Genomic DNA, 18,793 nt, shown 5'->3' on the forward strand with positions numbered 1-18,793 from the left:
ATAGTAATTTTTGTTTTAAGTCACTAAGTTTGGGGATGACTTATTATGCAACAAGAGTTAACTAATAGGAAAGATGACAAGAGCACATAGAGAAGGACCAAGAGCCAAGGTGAATCATTGCAAGGCAGCAGGATTGAAACCTAATGGAGGAGCTGGGAATGTGTGCTTGCCTAGATTTCAGAATTGCTATGGACCACAGACTTCTGTGCACCTCCCATTTCCCACTGTTAGTGGAAAAGTGGTCATCCTATGCCTCTCCTACTATCATGTTGGGTGAGTTGGAGCATAAAACTTGGCTATTTGGTTTATAGGTGTTCAACTCAAGGGATGCTGTACTTGAGCAGCTGTACTTAAGGAACCATATCTGAAGTTTTTCATCCAAACTTAAACACAATTAAGATGAATGATGAGCCTGAATCTGTTGTAATAAGTGAAATCTGTGAGGGATCTTGAGAGGGTTTGAGTGTATTTTGCATAGGGGAGAAACGTAGATGATTTGAGGCCAATGGACAGATGCTGGTGGCTTTAAAACATATCCACAAATTCTTTGACTCCTCCCACAGAAACTGGCATCTAATTCTGCAAACGTTGGGCATATCAGCTTTAGGTATTCGCTTCTAATTAATAGAATGCAGTGGACGTAGCATTGTATGACTTACAAAGCTAGATTAGAAAAGGGGATAGAATTCCCATTTGGCTCTCACTCTGTACTTTTTCCCTTGAAGTCCTTGAAACCCAGTCACCATGTTGTGAGGAAGCCCAGGCCACATGGAGAAATCACATGTAGTTTTCTGGGTAATAACCATAGCTTTTCTAGACAACATCTAGCAGCACCTTCCAGACATGTGAGTGAGGAGCTTCCAGATGATTCCAGCCACCAGCTCTTAGCTCTCAGTTGTTATGAGGTGGAACAGAGACTGAACTATCCCCACAAAGCCCTGCTCAAACTGTGGACTTCTGAGAAAAACAAATGTTGTTATTGCTTTAAACACTAAGTTTAGGAGTGATCTGTTAGGAGATTGGTTCAAGATGGTGACGTAGAAGGACTGGCGCTCACTCCCTCTTGAGAGAGCACCAGAATCACAACTAACTGCTGAATAATTATCGACAGGAAGACACTGGAACTCACCAAAACAGATACCCCACATTCAAAGACAAAGGAGAAGCCACAATGAGATGGTAGGAAAGGCACAATCACAATAAAATCAAATCCCATAACTGCTGGGTGGGTGACTCACAAACTGGAGAACACTTATACCACAGAAGTCCACTCACTGGAGTGAAGGTTCTGAGCCCAACGTCAGGCTACCCAATCTGGGGGTCCAGCAATGGGAGGAGGAATTCCTAGAGAATCAGACTTTGAAGACTAGCGGGATTTGATTGCAGGAATTTGACGGGACTGGGGGAAACAGAGACTCCACTCTTGGAGGGCACACACAAAATAGTGTGCACATTGGGACCCAGGGGAAGGAGCAGTGACCCCATAGGAGACTGAACCAGACCTACCTGTCAGTGTTGGAGGGTCTCCTGCAGAGGCGGGGGGTGGCTATGGCTCACCGTGAGGACAAGGACACTGGTAGCAGAAGTTCTGGGAAGTACTCCTTGGGGTGAGCCCTCCCAGAGTCTGCCATTAGCCCCACCAAAGAGCCAGGTAGGCTCCAGTGTTGGGTCACCTCAGGCCAGACAACCAAAAGGGAGGGAACCCAGCCGCACCCATCAGCAGACAAGTGGATTAAAGTTTTACTGAGCTCTGCCCACCAGAGCAACAGCCAGCTCTACCCACCACCAGTCCCTCCCATCAGGAAACTTGCACAAGCCTCCTAGATAGCCTCATCCACCAGAGGGCAGACAGCAGAAGAAAGAAGAACTACAGTCCTGCAGCCTGTGGAACAAAAACAACATTCACAGAAAGATAGACAAGATGAAAAGGCAGAGGGCTATGTACCAGATGAAGGAACAAGCTAAAACCACACACACACACACAAAAAAAACACAACGAAATGAAGTGGAGATAGGAAACCGCCCAGAAAAAATATTCAGAATAATGATAGTGAAGATGATCCAGGACCTCAGAAAAACAATGGAGGCAAAGATTGAGAAGATGCAAGAAATGTTTAACAAAGGCCTAGAAGAATTAAAGAACAAACAGATATGAACAAAACAAAACCTGAAATGAAAAATACACTAGAAGGAAACAATAGCAGAATACCTGAGGCGGAAGAACCGATAAGTGACCTGGAAGACAGAATGGTGGAATTCACTGCTGCAGAACAGAAAAAAGAATGAAAAGAAATGAACACAGCCTAAGAGACCTCTGGGACAACATTAAACGCAACAACATTCGCATCATTGGGGTCCCAGAAGGAGAAGAGAGACAGGACCCAAGAAAATATTTGAAGAGATTATAGTTGAAAACTTCCCTAACATGGGAAAGGAAATAGCCACCCAAGTCCAGGAAGCACAGAGAGTCCCAGGCAGGATAAACCTAAGGAGAAATGCCAAGACACATAGTAATCAAATTGGCAAAAATTAAAGACAAAGAAAAATTATTGAAAGCAACAAGAGAAAAATGACAAAAAACATACAAGGGAACTCCCGTAAGGTTAACAGCTGGTTTCTCAGCAGAAACTCTACAAGCCAGAAGGGAGTGGCATGATATACTTAAAGTGATGAACGAGAAGAACCTATAACCAATATTACTCTACCCCACAAGGATCTCATTCAGATTTGATAGAGAAATCAAAAGCTTTACAAACAAGCAAAAGCTAAGAGAATTCAGCACCACGAAACCAGCTCTACAACAAATGCTAAAGGAACTTCTCTAAGTGAGAAACACAAGAGAAGAAAAGGACCTACAAAAACAAACCAATAACAATTAATAAAATGGTAATAGGAACATACATATCGATAATTACCTTAAAAGTGAATGTATTAAATGTTCAAAACAAAAGACACAGGCTAGCTGAATGGATACAAAAATAAGACCCATATATATGCTGTCTACAGGAGACCCACTTCAGACCTAGAGACACATACAGACTGAAAGTGAGGGGATATAAAAAGATATTCCATGCAAATGGAAATCAAAAGGAAGCTGGAGTAACAGTACTCATATCAGATAAAATAGACTTTAAAATAAAGAATGTTACAGGAGACAAGAACACTAATAATGATCAGGAGATCAATCCAAGAAGAAGATATAACAACTATAAGTATATATGCACGCAACATAGGAGCACCTCAATACATAAGGCAAGTGCTAACAGCTATAAAAGAGGAAATCGACAGTAACACAATAATACTGGGGGACTTTAACACCTCACTTACACCAATGGACTGATCATGCAAACAGAAAATTAATAAGGCAACACAAGCTTTAAATGACACAATAGACCAGATAGATTTAATTGATATTTATAGGACATTATACCCCAAAACAGCAGATTACACTTTCTTCTCTAGTGCACATGGAATATTCTCCAGGATAGATCACATCTTGGGTCGCAAATCAAGCCTTGGTAAATTTAAGAAAATTGAAATCATATCAAGCATCTTTTCTGACCACAACGCTATGAGATTAGAAATCAATTACAGGGAAAAAACGTAAAAAACACAACCACACGAAGGCTAAACAATACGTTACTAAATAACCAAGAGACCACTGAAGAAATCAAAAAATACCTAGAGACAAATGACAACGAAAACACGACAATCCAAAACCTATGGGATGTAGCAAAAGCAGCTCTAAGAGGGAAGTTTATAGCAATACAAGCCTACCTCAAGAACCAAGGAGAATCTCAAATAAACAATGGAACCTTACACCTAAAGGAACTAGAGAAAGAAAAACAAACAAAACCCAAAGTTAGTAGAAGGAAAGAAATCATAAAAATCAGAGCAGAAATAAATGAAATAGAAACAAAGGAAAAAATAGCAAAGATCAATAAAACTAAAAGGAGGTTCTTTGAGAAGGTAAACAAAATTGATAAACCTTTAGCCACACACATCAAGAAAAAGAGGGAGAGGACTCAAATCAATAAAATTAGAAATGAAAAAGGAGAAGTTACAACAGACACCGCAAAAATACAGAGCATCCTAAGAGACTACTACAAGCAAATCTATGCCAATAAAATGGACAACCTGGAAAAAATGGGCAAATTCTTAGAAAGGTATAACCTTCCAGGACTGAACCAGGAAGAAATAGAAAATATGATCAGACCAATCACAAGTAATGAAATTGAAACTGTGATTAAAAATCATCCAAAAAACAAAAGTCCAGGACCAGATGGCTTCACAGGTGAATTCTATCAAACATTTAGAGAAGAGCTAACACCCATCCTTCTCAAACTCTTCCAAAAAATTGCAGAGGAAGGAAGACTCCCAAACTTATTCTATGAGGCCACCATCACCCTAATACCAAAAGCAGACAAAGATACTACAAAAAAGAAAAGTACAGGCCAGTAGCACTGATGAATATAGATGCAAAAGTCCTCAACAAAATACTAGCAAACAGAATCCAACAACACATTAAAAGGATCATACACCATGATCAAGTGGGATTTACCCAGAGGCGCAAGGATTCTTCAGTATATGCAAATCAATCAATGTGATACACCATATTAACAAATTGAAGAATAAAAACCATATGATAATCTCAATAGTTGCATAAAAAGCTTTTGACAAAATTCAACACGGATTTATGATAAAAACTCTCCCGAAAGTGTGCATAGAGGGAACCTGCCTCAGCATGATAAAGGCCATATACAACAAACCCACAGCAAACATCATTCTCAATGGTGAAAAACTGAAAGCATTTCCACTAAGATCAGGAACAAGACAAGTATGTCCACTCTCGCCACTATTATTCAACATAGTTTTGAAAGTCGTAGCCACGGTAATCCAAGAAGAAAAGGAATACAAATTGGAAAAGAAGTAAAGCTGTCACTGTTTGCAGATGACATGATACTATACATAGAGAATCCTAAAGATGCTACCAGAAAACTACTAGAGCTAATCAATGAATTTGGTAAAGTAGCAGGATACAAAATTAATGCACAGAAATCTCTTGCATTCCTATACACTAATGATGAAAAATCTGAAAGAGAAATTAAGGAAACACTCCCATTTACCATTTCAAAGAAAAGAATAAAATACCTAGGAATAAACCTACCTAGGGAGACAAAAGACCTGTACTCAGAAAACTATAAGACACTGATGAAAGAAATTAAAGATAATACAAACAGATGGAGAGATATACTGTGTTCTTGGATTGGAAGAATCAATTTTGTGAAAATGACTATACTACCCAAAGCAGTCTACAGATTCAGTGCACTCCCTATCAAATTACCAATGGCATTTTTTACGGAACTAGAACAAAACATTTTAAAACTTGTATGGAGACACAAAAGCTCCCAACTAGCCAAAGCAGTCTTGAGGGAAAAAATCGGAGCTGGAGGAATCAGACTCCCTGACTTCAGACTATACTACAGAGCTACAGTAATCAAGACAATATTGTACTGGCACAAAAACAGAAATATAGATAAATGGAACAAGATAGAAAGCCCAGAGATAAACCCATGCACCTATGGTCAACTAATCTATGATAAAGGAGGCAAGGATATACAATGGAGAAAAGGCAGTCTCTTCAGTATGTGGTGCTGGGAAAACTGGAGAGCTACATGTAAAAGAATGAAATTAGCACACTCCCTAAACCATACACAAAAATAAACTCAAAATGGATTAGAGACCTAAATGTAAGACTGGACACTATAAAACTCTTAGAGGAAAACATAGGAAGAACACTCTTTGTCATAAATCATAGCAAGATCTTTTTTGATCCACCTCCTATAGTAATGGAAATAAACACAAAAATAAACTAATGGGACCTAATGAAACTTAAAAGCTTTTGCACAGCAAAGGAAACCATAAACAAGACGAAAAGACAACCCTCAGAATGGGGGAAAATATTTGCAAATGAATCAACGGACAAAGATTAATCGCCAACATATATAAACTGCACATGCAGCTCAATATTAAAAAAACAAACAACCCAATCCAAAAATGGGCAGAAGACCTAAATAGACATTTCTCCAAAGAAGACATACAGATGGCCAAAAAGCACATGAAAAGCTGCTCAACATTAATAATTATTAGAGAAATGCAAGTCAAAACTACAATGAGGTATCACCTCACACCAGTTAGAATGGGCATCATTGGAAAATCTACCAGCAACAAATGCTGGAGAGGGTGTGGAGAAAAGGGAACCCTCTTGCAGTGTTGGTGGGAATGTAAATTGATACAGCCACTATGGAGAACAGTATGGAAGTTCCTTAAGAAACTAAAAATAGATTACCATATGACCCAACAATCCTACTACTGGGCATATACCCCGAAAAAACCATAATTCAAAAAAGAGTCATGTACCATAATGTTCATTGGGGCTCTATTTACAATAGCCAGGACATGGAAGCAACCTAAGTGTCCATCGACAGATGAATGGATAAAGATGTGGCACATATATACAATGGAATATTACTCAGCCTTAAAAAGGAATGAAACTGGGTCATTTGTAGAGACGTGGATGGATCTAGAGACTGTCATACAGAGTGAAGTAAGTCAGTAAGAGAAAAACATACCATATATTAACGCACATATGTGGAACCTAGAAAAATGTTACAGCTGAACTGGTTTGCAGGGCAGAAATAGAGACACAGATGTAGAGAATAAACGTATGAACACCAGGGAGGGAAAGTGGTGAGGTGGGTGGTTGTGTGATGAATTGGGAGATTGGGATTGACATACATACACTAATATGTATAAAATGAATAATTAATAAGAATCTGCTGTGTAAAAAAAATATATATAATTCAAAAATTAAAAAAAAAAGGAGTGATTTGTAACACAACCACAGTAACTGGGACAGGGTCCTCTGTCTTTCCTTTCTTGATTTCCATATTTTTTCCATCCTGGGTAGAAACTTGAGACATATTCTGGGACCCCTTTTCATTTATTTTCTCATGCAAGTAGGGTAATATCAGTTTCCCCCAGTGAAAAGAGCAAATGCAAAGACATTGTCCACTTGGGAAGGACATGCCTATATTAAATTATCTTATATTTTTGTATCAAGGGTATATTGTTAGGTATCCACCCTTGATGCCCAGTTCTCATATAACCATGTTAACACAGCAACTATCTCAAAGTGGCAACTGCCTCAGTGAGGTATTCCAGTTTATATTTAATCTCAGGGATATCTCCCAATGAGGGTATGTATTCCCAAATCCACCATTTTTTTTTTTTTTTTGATCAGGAGTTGGATGGCAACAGTCTTCCCTAACATTATTAATAAATCTATGCAATTAATTCTTGAGCCAGAGGTTGTATGTTATTTACCCTATTGCTTATTGTGCAACTTTATTCAATAAAACTAATGTCATCCCCTCTTCATGCAAAAGAACATCCTAGTCCTTGAAAAGACTCTCTGCATGCTGATGATAGCACTCCTGAAGTGTGATAGCTCTCATATATCATCTATAACTCCTCCCAGTCATGGGCCCCCTCAGTCCTCTGTACAATGTGCCACATGTTAATTGGTTTCAAACTGCCTCCGTTGCTGCAATAACAGCAGTTCTTTCCCTTCTGGAGAAAACTCCTCCTGTTTCTGAAGTAGCATGTGACTGTCCTGTTGGCAACCCTGGAGGTGATGAATGGGGTCCTTGCCCATTCCATCTTCAGGGAGAGTGATTGGCTCCAGCAGTTGCCCTGGATGCAGTGAGCGGGTCCTTCCTGTTTTCTTCCTTCTCCTGAGGGCTCAAAACTACCTCCAGATGCGGAGAAACCAGAGCACTAATTCATGAACCGTGTCATCTCCCTTCACAGCCCTCTTACAGATATAAAACCCAGATCCTGTGATAAAGTAAAACATTATTTTAAAATAATGTGGTTATATTATCTGATTATAAAAGTAATACAATTTTTTAATGTAAAAATGCCAGAAGATTAAGAAAATGTTTAACTATTTAAAAAATAGAATCAAAGGGCTTCCTTGGTGGTGCAGTGGTTCCGCCTGCCAATGCAGGGGACACGGGTTTGAGCCCTTGTCCGGGAAGATCCCACATGCCGCAGAGAAACTAAGCCCGTGCACCACAACTACTGAGCCTGCGCTCTAGAGCCCACAAGCCACAGCTACTGAAGTCCGCGCACCTAGAGCCCGTGCTCCGCAACAAGAGAAGCCACTGCAATGAGAAGCCCGTGCACTGCAATGAAGAGTAGCCCCCACTCTCTGCAACTAGAGAAAAACCCGCACGCAGCAATGAAGAACCAATGCTGCCAAAAATAAATAAAATAAATAAATTTATTTAAAAAAAAAATCACAAAGTCCAGTCTGGCAGTCTTAATGGTTGTATTTCTTTGTAGTCATGCACATACTATATATCCACATACAAATAATCCTAATCTTTTTAAAATTATACATATATATTTATATATATATTATCAGGGTCATACTATGTATAGTTTTCTATCCTCTTTTTTACTTATCATTGCAGCAGATGTATTTCCCATGTCATCCAAAATGCTTCATACGTATTTTTATTGGCTGAATTGTGTATTAAGTTTGCTTCCAGTATTCTGGTATTAAAATAATGTCATGATGAACTTCTTTATATATAAATCTTTGTCTTCATTTTTAATTACTTCCTTAGGATCCATTCAGGGGAGTAAAATTACTGATTTGAAGAGGATGAAATTTTTTATAGCTTATGACAGATATTTACAAATCATGTTCTGGAGGGCTTTAACAAATTACATTGCCACCAATAGCTTATGAGAATATGTGTCTTACTGAATCTTTGCAAATATTGGGTACTGTTATTTTAAAAATCCTTGTTGGTGGTGAATTGTAAAGATTAGTGTCTCCCTGATATTTTACTTTTCATTTATTTGCTTAGTACTGGGCCTGAACTTTTCCCCACTTGTTTATGTGCCATTTGCATTTTGTTTTTTATGAAGTGCTTGACAATATATTTTCTTCTTTCTAATTTTTATAATTTTCAGTTTTCCAATGTCACTGTATCATTTTACTTTCCCAACAGCAATGTGTGAAAGCTCCAATTGTTTTACCTCCTTGTTGGTGTTCGATATTTTCAGTTTTTAAAAAATATATTTTAGACATTCCAAAAGGTATATACTGGTATCTCATTGTGGTTTAATTTGCATTTCCCTAATGAATAATGAGGTTGAGTATTTTTAAAGTGTTTATTTCTTATCTATATCTTTGTTGAAGTGTCCATTGAAGTCTTTTGTGCATTTTTATTGGGTTGGTTATTTGCTTATTATTTTGTTTTGAGGCTTTGCTATTTATTCGGTATACAAGTTCTTAGATATGTGACATCCACATATTTTCTCCCAGTTTGTGGCTTGCATTATCATTCTCTCAACAGTATGTGTTGCAGAGTAGAAGTTTTTAATGTTGTAGAAGTATGATTTATTGTGTTTTTATTTAATGAATTATACCTTTGTGGTGGCACCTAAGAACTCCTTGATATAACATTACAGTAATTATATCATTTGTTTTTGTCTAGAGACTTTATAGTTGTAAGTTGTACACTTAAGTCTATAATTCGAGTCAAGTTTTTAATATGTGAAGTTTAGTTTGAGATTTTTTTTTTTTGCCATATTCCACTTGTTCCAGGATCATTTGAAAACATCCTCCTTTCCCCACTGAGTTACTGTGTGTCTTTGTTTAGAAAAAAATCAATTGACCATATGTGTGAGGCTCTATTTCTGGATTCTTTATTCTGTTTCTTTGATCTATGCATCTAACTTTTCAACAATACTCTACTGTCTTGATTATTGTAGCTTTAAAGTAGTCTTAAAACCAGGTGGTATAAGTCCTCTGACTTTGTTTTTCAACATTGTTTTGACTATTCTAGTTCTTTCACCTTTCCATATCAGTAATAGATTAATTTTGAAATATTGATCTAAAAATCCTGTTTGGATTTTGATAGGGACTGCATTAAATCTATGATCAGTTTGTGGAGAATTGATATCTTAAACACTATTGTTTCTTTAACCCATGAACGTAGTATATCTCTCTATTTATTTAGGTCTTTGGTTTCTTTTATCAGTGTTGTGTTGCTTTCCAGATACAGACCTACACATATTTTATTATACCTAAGTATTTCGTGCATTTTTATGTAAGCAGTACTTTAATTTTTAAATAATTGTTCATTACTTATATATAGAAATATGATTGATTTTTGTTTGTTGATCTTGTATCTTGAGACTCGTTAGTTCTAGAAGCTTGTTTGTAGACTTTTTTAAAATTTTCTACATAGACAGTTTTTTATCTGTGAAAACAAACAGTTATATTTCTTCCTTTCCAATCTATAGTCCTTCAATTTCTTTTTCTTGCTTTATTGCACTGAGTAGGAATTCCAGTACAATGTTGGATAGGCGTGCTGATAGTGAACATCCTTTCTTTTTTCTTGATCTTAGAAGGAAAGCATGAAATCTTCCACCAGCAAGTATGATGGTTGCTACAGATATTTTGTAGATATACTTTATCAGGTTAAAGAAGTTCTCTTCTTCTTTTATCTATTTTCTGAGAGGTTTTTTTAAATCAAAAATGGATTTTGAAATTTGTCAATTTTTTACTTATCTATTGATATGATCATAAGATTTTTCTTTTTAAATCTATTAATATTATAACTTACATTGATTTTCAAATGTTAAATCAATCTTGCATTCCCAGAATAAGCTACAGTTGATTGCAAGTTATTATTCTTCTTTTCATATATTGCTGCATTTGATTTACTAATGTTTTTTATTTAATTAATTAATTAATTAATTTATTTATTTGTTTATGGCTCTGTTGGGTCTTCGTTTCTGTGCTAGGGCTTTCTCTAGTTGCGGCAAGCGGGGGCCACTCTTCATGGCGGTGCGTGGGCCTCTCACTATCGCGGCCTCTCTTGTTGCGGAGCACAGGCTCTATATGCACAGGCTGAGCAATTGTGGCTCACGGGCCTAGTTGCTCTGCAGCATGTGGGATCTTCCCAGACCAGGGCTCGAACCCGTGTCCTCTGCATTGGCAGGCAGATTCTCAACCACTGCACCACCAGGGAAGCCCTGATTTACTAATGTTTTGTTGAGGAGTCTTGCGTTTATGTTCTTGTGAGATACTGGTTTGATTTTTTTTTTTTAAACATCTTTATTGGAGTATAATTGCTTTACAATGGTGTGTTAGTTTCTGCTTTATAACAAAGTGAATCATTTATACATATACATATGTTCCCATATCTCTTCCCTCTTGCATCTCCCTCCCTCACACCCTCCCTATCCCACCCCTCTAGGTGCTCACAAAGCACCGAGCTGATATCCCTGTGCTACGCGGTTGCTTCCCACTAGCTATCTATTTTACCTTTGGTAGTGTATATATGTCCATGCCACTCTCTGACTTTGTCACAGCTTACCCTTCCCCCTCCCCATATCCTCAAGTCCATTCTCTAGTAGGTCTGTGTCTTTATTCCCGTCTTACCACTAGGTTCTTCATGACCTTTTTTTTTTTTCCCTTAGATTCCATGTATATGTGTTAGCATACTGTATTTGTTTTTCTCTTTCTGACTTTCTTCACTCTGTACAACAGATTCTAACTCCATCCACCTCACTACAAGGAACTCAGTTTCGTTTCTTTTTATGTCTGAGTAATATTCCATTGCATATATGTGCCACATCTTCTTTATCCATTCATCCGCTGATCGACACTTAGGTTGCTTCCATGTCCTGGCTATTGTAAATAGAGCTGCAATGAACATTTTGGTACATGACTTTTTTTTTTCTTTTAATGCCCCTCACCCTCCTCCCTTGTAAGGGATCACACTGGATATTTTTATTTATTTATTTATTTATTTATTTATTTATTTATTTATTTATTTATTTATTTATTTATTTATTTATTTATGGCTGTGTCAGGTCTTCGTTTCTGTGCGAGGGCTTTCTCTAGTTGTGGCAAGCAGGGGCTACTCTTCATCGCGGTGCACGGGACTCTCACTATCACGGCCTCTCTTGTTGCGGAGCACAGGCTCCAGAGGTGCAGGCTCAGTAATTGTGGCTCATGGGCCCAGTTGCTCCACAGCATGTGGGATCTTCCCAGACCAGGGCTCGAACCCATGTCCCCTGCATTGGCAGGCAGATTCTCAACCACTGCGCCACGAGGGAAGCCCCTACATGACTCTTTTTGAATTATGGTTTTCTCAGGGTATATGCCCAGTAGTGGGATTGCTGGGTCGTATGGTAGTTCTATTTTTAGTTTTTTAAGGAACCTCCATATTGTTATCCATAGAGGCTGTATCAATTTACATTCCCACCAACAGTGCAAGAGGGTTCGATTTTCTCCACACCCTCTCCAGCATTTATTGTTTGTAGATTTGTTGATGATGGCCATTCTGACCGGTGTGAGATGATATCTCATTGTAGTTTTGATTTGCATTTCTCTAATGATTAATGATGTTGAGCATTCTTTCATGTGTTTGTTGGCAATCTGTATATCTTCTTTGGAGAAATGTCTATTTAGGTCTTCTGCCCATTTTTGGATTGGGTTGCTTGTTTTATTGAAATAGAGCTGCATGAGCTGTTTGTATATTTTAGAGATTAATCCTTTGTCAGTTGCTTCATTTGCAAATATTTTCTCCCATTCTGAGGGCTGTCTTTGCCTCTAGTTTATGGTTTCCTTTGCTGTGCAAAAGCTTTTAGGTTTCATTAGGTCCCATTTGTTTATTTGTGTTTTTATTTCCATTTCTATAGGAGCTGGGTCAAAAAGGATCTTGCTGTGATTTATGTCATGGAGTGTTCTGCCTAGGTTTTCCTCTAAGAGTTTGATAGCATCTGGCCTTACATTTAGGTCTTTAATCCATTTTGAGTTTATTTTTGTGTGTGGTGTTAGGGAGCGTTCTAATTTCATACTTTTACATGTACATGTCCAGTTTTCCCAGCATCACTTATTGAAGAGGCTGTCTTTTCTCCACTCTATATGCTTGCATCCTTTATCAAAGATAAGGTGACCATATGTGCGTGGGTTTATCTCTGGGCTTTCTATCCTGATCCATTGATCTGTATTTCTGTTTCTGAGCCAGTACCACACTGTCTTGATTACTGTAGCTGTGTAGTATAGTCTGAAGTCAGGGAGCCTGATTCCTCCAGCTCTGTTTTTCTTTCTCAAGATTGCTTTGGCTATTTGGGGTCTTTTGTGTTTCCATCCAAATTGTGAAATTTTTTGTTCTAGTTCTGTGAAAAGTGCCAGTGGTAGTTTGATAGGGATTGCATTGAATCTGTAGATTGCTTTGGGTAGTAGAGTCATTTTCACAATGTTGATTCTTCCAATCCAAGAACATGGTATATCTCTCCATCTATTTGTATCATCTTTGATTTCTTTCATCAGTTTCTTATAATTTTCTGCATACAGGTCTTTTGTCTCCTTAGGTAGGTTTATTCCTAGATATTTTATTCTTTTTGTTGCAATGGTAAACGGGAGTGTTTTCTTAATTTCACTTTCAGATTTTTCATCATTAGTGTAGAGGAATACAAGAGATTTCTGTGCATTAATTTTGTATCCTGCTACTTTACCAAATTCATTGATTAGCTCTAGGAGTTTTCTGGTAGCATCTTTAGGATTCTCTATGTATAGTATCATGTCATCTGCAAACAGTGACAGCTTTACTTCTTCTTTTCCAATTTGGATTCGTTTTATTTGTTTTTCTTCTCTGATTGCTGTGGCTAAAACTTCCAAAACTATGTTGAATAATAGTGGTAAGATTGGGCAACCTTGTCTTGTTCCTGATCTTAGTGGAAATGGTTTCAGTTTTTCACCATTGAGGACGATGTTGGCTGTGGGTTTGTCACATATGGCCTTTATTATGTTGAGGAAAGTTCCCTCTATGCCTACTTTCTGCAGGGCTTTTATCATAAATGGGTGTTGAGTTTTTTTCGAAAGCTTTCTCTGCATCTATTGAGATGATCATATGGTTTTTCTCCTTCAATTTGTTAATATGATGTATCACGGTGATTGATTTGCGTATATTGAAGAATCCTTGCATTCCTGGAATAAACCCCACTTGATCATGGTGTATAATCCTTTTAATGTGCTGTTGGATTCTGTTTGCTAGTATTTTGTTGAGGAGTTTTGCATCTATGTTCATCAGTGATATTGGCCTGTAGTTTTCTTTCTTTGTGACATCTTTGTCTGGTTTTGGTATCAGGGTGAAGGTGGCCTCGTAGAATGAGTTTGGGAGTGTTCCTCCCTCTGCAATATTTTGGAAGAGTTTGAGAAGGATAGGTGTTAGGTCTTCTCTAAATGTTTGATAGAATTCGCCTGTGAAGCCATCTGGTCCTGGGCTTTTGTTTGTCAGAAGATTTTTAATCACAGTTTCAATTTCAGTGCTTGTGATTGGTCTGTTCATATTTTCTATTTCTTCCTGGTTCAGTCTCGGCAGGTTGTGCTTTTCTAAGAATATGTCCATTTCTTCCAGGTTGTCCATTTTATTGGCATAGAGTTGCTTGTAGTAATCTCTCATGATCGTTTGTATTTCTGCAGTGTCAGTTGTTACTTCTCCTTTTTCATTTCTAATTCTATTGATTGGAGTCTTCTCCCATTTTTTCTTGATGAGTCTGGCTAATGGTTTATCAATTTTGTTTATCTTCTCAAAGAACCAGCTTTTAGTTTTATTGATCTTTGCTCTCATTTCCTTCATTTCTTTTTCATTTATTTCTGATCTGATCTTTATGATTTCTTTTCTTCTGCTAACTTTGGGAATTTTTTGTTCTTCATTCTCTAATTGCTTTAGGTGCAAGGTTAGGTTGTTTATTTGAGATGTTTCTTGTTTCTTACGGTAGGATTGTATTGCTATAAACTTCCCTCTTAGAACTGCTTTTGCTGCATCCCATAGGTTTTGGGTCGTCGTGTCTCCATTGTCATTTGTTTCTAGGTATTTTTTGATTTCCCCTTTGATTTCTTCAGTGATCACTTGGTTATTACGTAGTGTATTGTTTAGCCTCCATGTGTTTGTATTTTTTACATATCTTTTCCTGTAATTGATATCTAGTCTCATAGCGTTGTGGTCGGAAAAGATACTTGGTACGATTTCAATTTTCTTAAATTTACCAAGGCTTGATTTGTGACCCAAGATATGATCTATCCTGGAGAATGTTCCATGAGCACTTGAGAAAAATGTGTATTCTGTTGTTTTTGGGTGGAATGTCCTATTAAGTCCATCTTGTTTAATGTATCATTTAAAGCTTGTGTTTCCTTATTTATTTTCATTTTGGATGATCTGTCCATTGGTTAAAGTGTGATGTTATAGTCCCCTACTATGATTGTGTTACTGTCGATTTCCCCTTTTATGGCTGTTAGTATTTGCCTTATGTATTGATGTGCTCTTATGTATGGTGCATAAATATTTACAATTGTTATATCTTCTTCCTGGATCCATCCCTTGATCATTATGTAGTGTCCTTCTTTGTCTCTTGTAATCGTCTTTATTTTAAAGTTTATTTTGTCTGATATGAGAATTGCTGCTCCAGCTTTCTTTTGATTTCCATTTGCATGGAATATCTTTTTCCATCCTCTCACTTTCAGTCTGTGTGTGTCCCTAGGTCTGAAGTGGGTCTCTTCTAGACAGCATATATACGGGTCTAGTTTTTGTATCCATTCAGCCAGTCTGCGTCTTTTGGTGGGAGCATTTAATGCATTTGCATTTAAGGTAATTATTGATATGTATGTTCCTATTCCCATTTTCTTAAATGTTTTGGGTTTGTTATTGTAGGTGTTTTCCTTCTCTTGCGTTTCTTGCCTAGAGAAGTTCCTTTAGCATTTGTTGTAAAGCTGGTTTGGTGGTGCTGAACTCTCTCAGCTTTTGCTTGTCTGTAAAGCTTTTAATTTCTCCATCAAATCTGAATGAGATCCTTGCTGGGTAGAGTAATCTTGGTTGTAGGTTTTTCTCCTTCATCACTTTAAATATGTCCTGCCACTCCCATCTGGCTTGCAGAGTTTCTGCTGAAACATCAGCTGTTAACCTAATGGGGATTCCCTTGTGTGTTATTTGTTGTTTTTCCCTTGCTGCTTTTAATATGTTTTCTTTATATTTATTTTTTGATAGTTTGATTAATATGTGTCTTGGCGTGTTTCTCCTTGGATTTATCCTGTATGGGACTCTCTGTGCTTCCAGGACTTGATTAACTATTTCCTTTCCCATATTAAGGAAGTTTTCAACTATAATCTCTTCAAATATTTTCTCAGTCCCTTTCTTTTTCTCTTCTTCTTCTGGAACCCCTATAATTCGAATGTTGGTGCGTTTAATGTTGTCCCAGAGGTCTCTGAGACTGTCCTCAGTTCTTTTCATTCTTTTTTCTTTATTCTGCTCTGCAGTAGTTATTTCCACTATTTTATCTTCCAGGTCACTTATCCGTCCTTCTGCCTCAGTTATTCTGCTATTGATCCCGTCTAGAGTATTTTTAATTTCATTTATTGCGTTGTTCACCAGTACTTGTTTCCTCTTTAGTTCTTCTAGGTCCTTGTTAAATGTTTCTTGCATTTTGTCTATTCTATTTCCAAGATTTTTGGTCATCTTTACTATCATTAGTCTGAATTCTTTTTCAGGTAGACTCCTATTTCCTCTTCATTTGTTAGGTCTGGTGTGTTTTTACCTTGCTCCTTCATCTGCTGTGTGTTTTTCTGTCTTCTCATTCTGCCTATCTTACTGTGTTTGGGGTCTCCTTTTCACAGGCTGCAGGTTCGTAGTTCCCGTTGTTTTTGGTGTCTGTTCCCAGTGGCTAAGGTTGGTTCAGTGGGTTTTGTAGCCTTCCTGGTGGAGGGGACTAGTGCCTGTGTTCTGGTGGATGAGACTGGATCTTGTCTTTCTGGTGGGCAGGTCCACGTCTGGTGGTGTGTTTTGAGGTGTCTGTGTCCTTATTATGATTTTAGGCAGCCTCTCTGCTAATGCATGGGGCTGTGTTCCTGTCTTGCTAGTTGTTTGGCATAGGGTGTCCAGCACTGTAGCTTGCTGATCGTTGAGTGAAGCTGGGTCTTGGTGTTGAGATGGAGATCTCTGGGAGATTTTCGCTGTTTGGTATTATGTGGAGCTGGGAGGTCTCTTGTGGACCAGTGTCCTGAAGTTGGCTCTCCCTCCTCAGAGGCACAGCCCTGAGGCCTGGCTGGAGCACCAAGAGCCCTTCATCCACACGGCTCAGAATAAAAGGGAGAAAAAACAGAAAGAAAGAAAGAAAGAAAGAGGATAAAATAAAATAATGTTATTAAAATAAAAAATAATTATTAAGAAAAAAATTTGTTAAAAGTAAAAAAAAAAAAAAAAAAATGGACGCACAGAACCCTAGGACAAATGGTGAAAGCAAAGCTATACAGACAAAATCTCACACAGAAGCATACACATATACACTCACAAAAAGAGGAAAAGGGGAAAAAATAATATATCTTGTTCCCGTAGTCCACCTCCTCAATTAGGGATGATTCGTTGTCTATTCAGGTATTCCACAGATGCATCATACATCAAGTTGATTGTGGAGCTTAAATCCGCTGCTTCTGAGGCTGCTGGGAGAAATTTCCCTTTCTCTTCTTTGTTCGCACAGCTCCCAGGGTTCAGCTTTGGATTTGGACCCGCCTCTGCATGTAGGTCGCCTGAGGGCATCTGTTCTTCGCTCAGACAGGATGGGGTTAAAGGAGCAGCTGCTTCGGGGGCTCTGGCTCACTCAGGTTGGGGGGAGAGAGGGTTACGGAGTCCGGGGCGAGCCTGCGGCGGCAGAGGCCTGCGTGACGTTGCACCAGCCTGAGGCGCGCCGTGCATTCTCCTGAAGAAGTTGTCCCTGGATCACGGGACCCTGGCAGTGGTGGGCTGCACAGGCTCCCAGGAGGGGTGGTGTGGATAGTGACCTGTGCTTGCACACAGGCTTCTTGGTGGCAGCAGCAGCAGCCTTAGCATCTCATGCCCGTCTCTGGGGTCCACGCTGATAGCCGCGGCTTGCGCCCGTCTGTGGTGCTCCTTTAAGCAGCGCTCTTAATCCCCTCTCCTCGCGCACCAGGAAACAAAGAGGGAAGAAAAAGTCTCTTGCCTCTTCGGCAGGTCCATACCTTTTCCCGGACTCCCTCCCGGCTAGCTGTGGCGCACTAGCCCCTTCAGGCTGTGTTCACGTCGCCAACCCCAGTCCTCTCTCTGCGATCCGACCGAAGCCCGAGCCTCAGTTCCCAGCCCCCGCCCGCCCCAGTGGGTGAGCAGACAAGCCTCTCGGGCTGGTTCGTGCTGGTCGGCACCGATCCTCTTTGCGGGAATCTCTCTGCTCTGCCCTCTGCACCCCTGTTGCTGCGCTCTCCTCCGTGGCTCCGAAGCTTCCCCCCTCCGCCACCCGCAGTCTCTGCCTGCGAAGGGGCTTCCTAGTGTGTGGAAACCTTTCCTCCTTCACAGCTCCCTCCCACTGGTGCAGGCCCTGTCCCTATTCTTTGTCTCTGTTTTTTCTTTTTTCTTTTGCCCTATCCAGGTACGTGGGGAGTTTCTTGCCTTTTGGGAGGTCTGACGTCTTCTGCCAGCGTTCAGTGGGTGTTCTATAGGAGCAGTTCCACGTGTAGATGTATTTCTGATGTATCTGTGGGGAGGAAGGTGATCTCCACGTCTTACTCTTCCGCCATCTTCTCCTCTCTCTGGTTTGAAGTTTTTATTCTTTGTACTTCTTTTGTTGTTCAGTTTTCATATCAGGATAATGCTGCCTTCATAAATGCATTGGGAAGTCTCTCCTCTTCTAT

Source organism: Eschrichtius robustus, chromosome 1, assembly GCF_028021215.1.
Source record: "Eschrichtius robustus isolate mEscRob2 chromosome 1, mEscRob2.pri, whole genome shotgun sequence".
Taxonomy (NCBI): Eukaryota; Metazoa; Chordata; class Mammalia; order Artiodactyla; family Eschrichtiidae; genus Eschrichtius; species Eschrichtius robustus.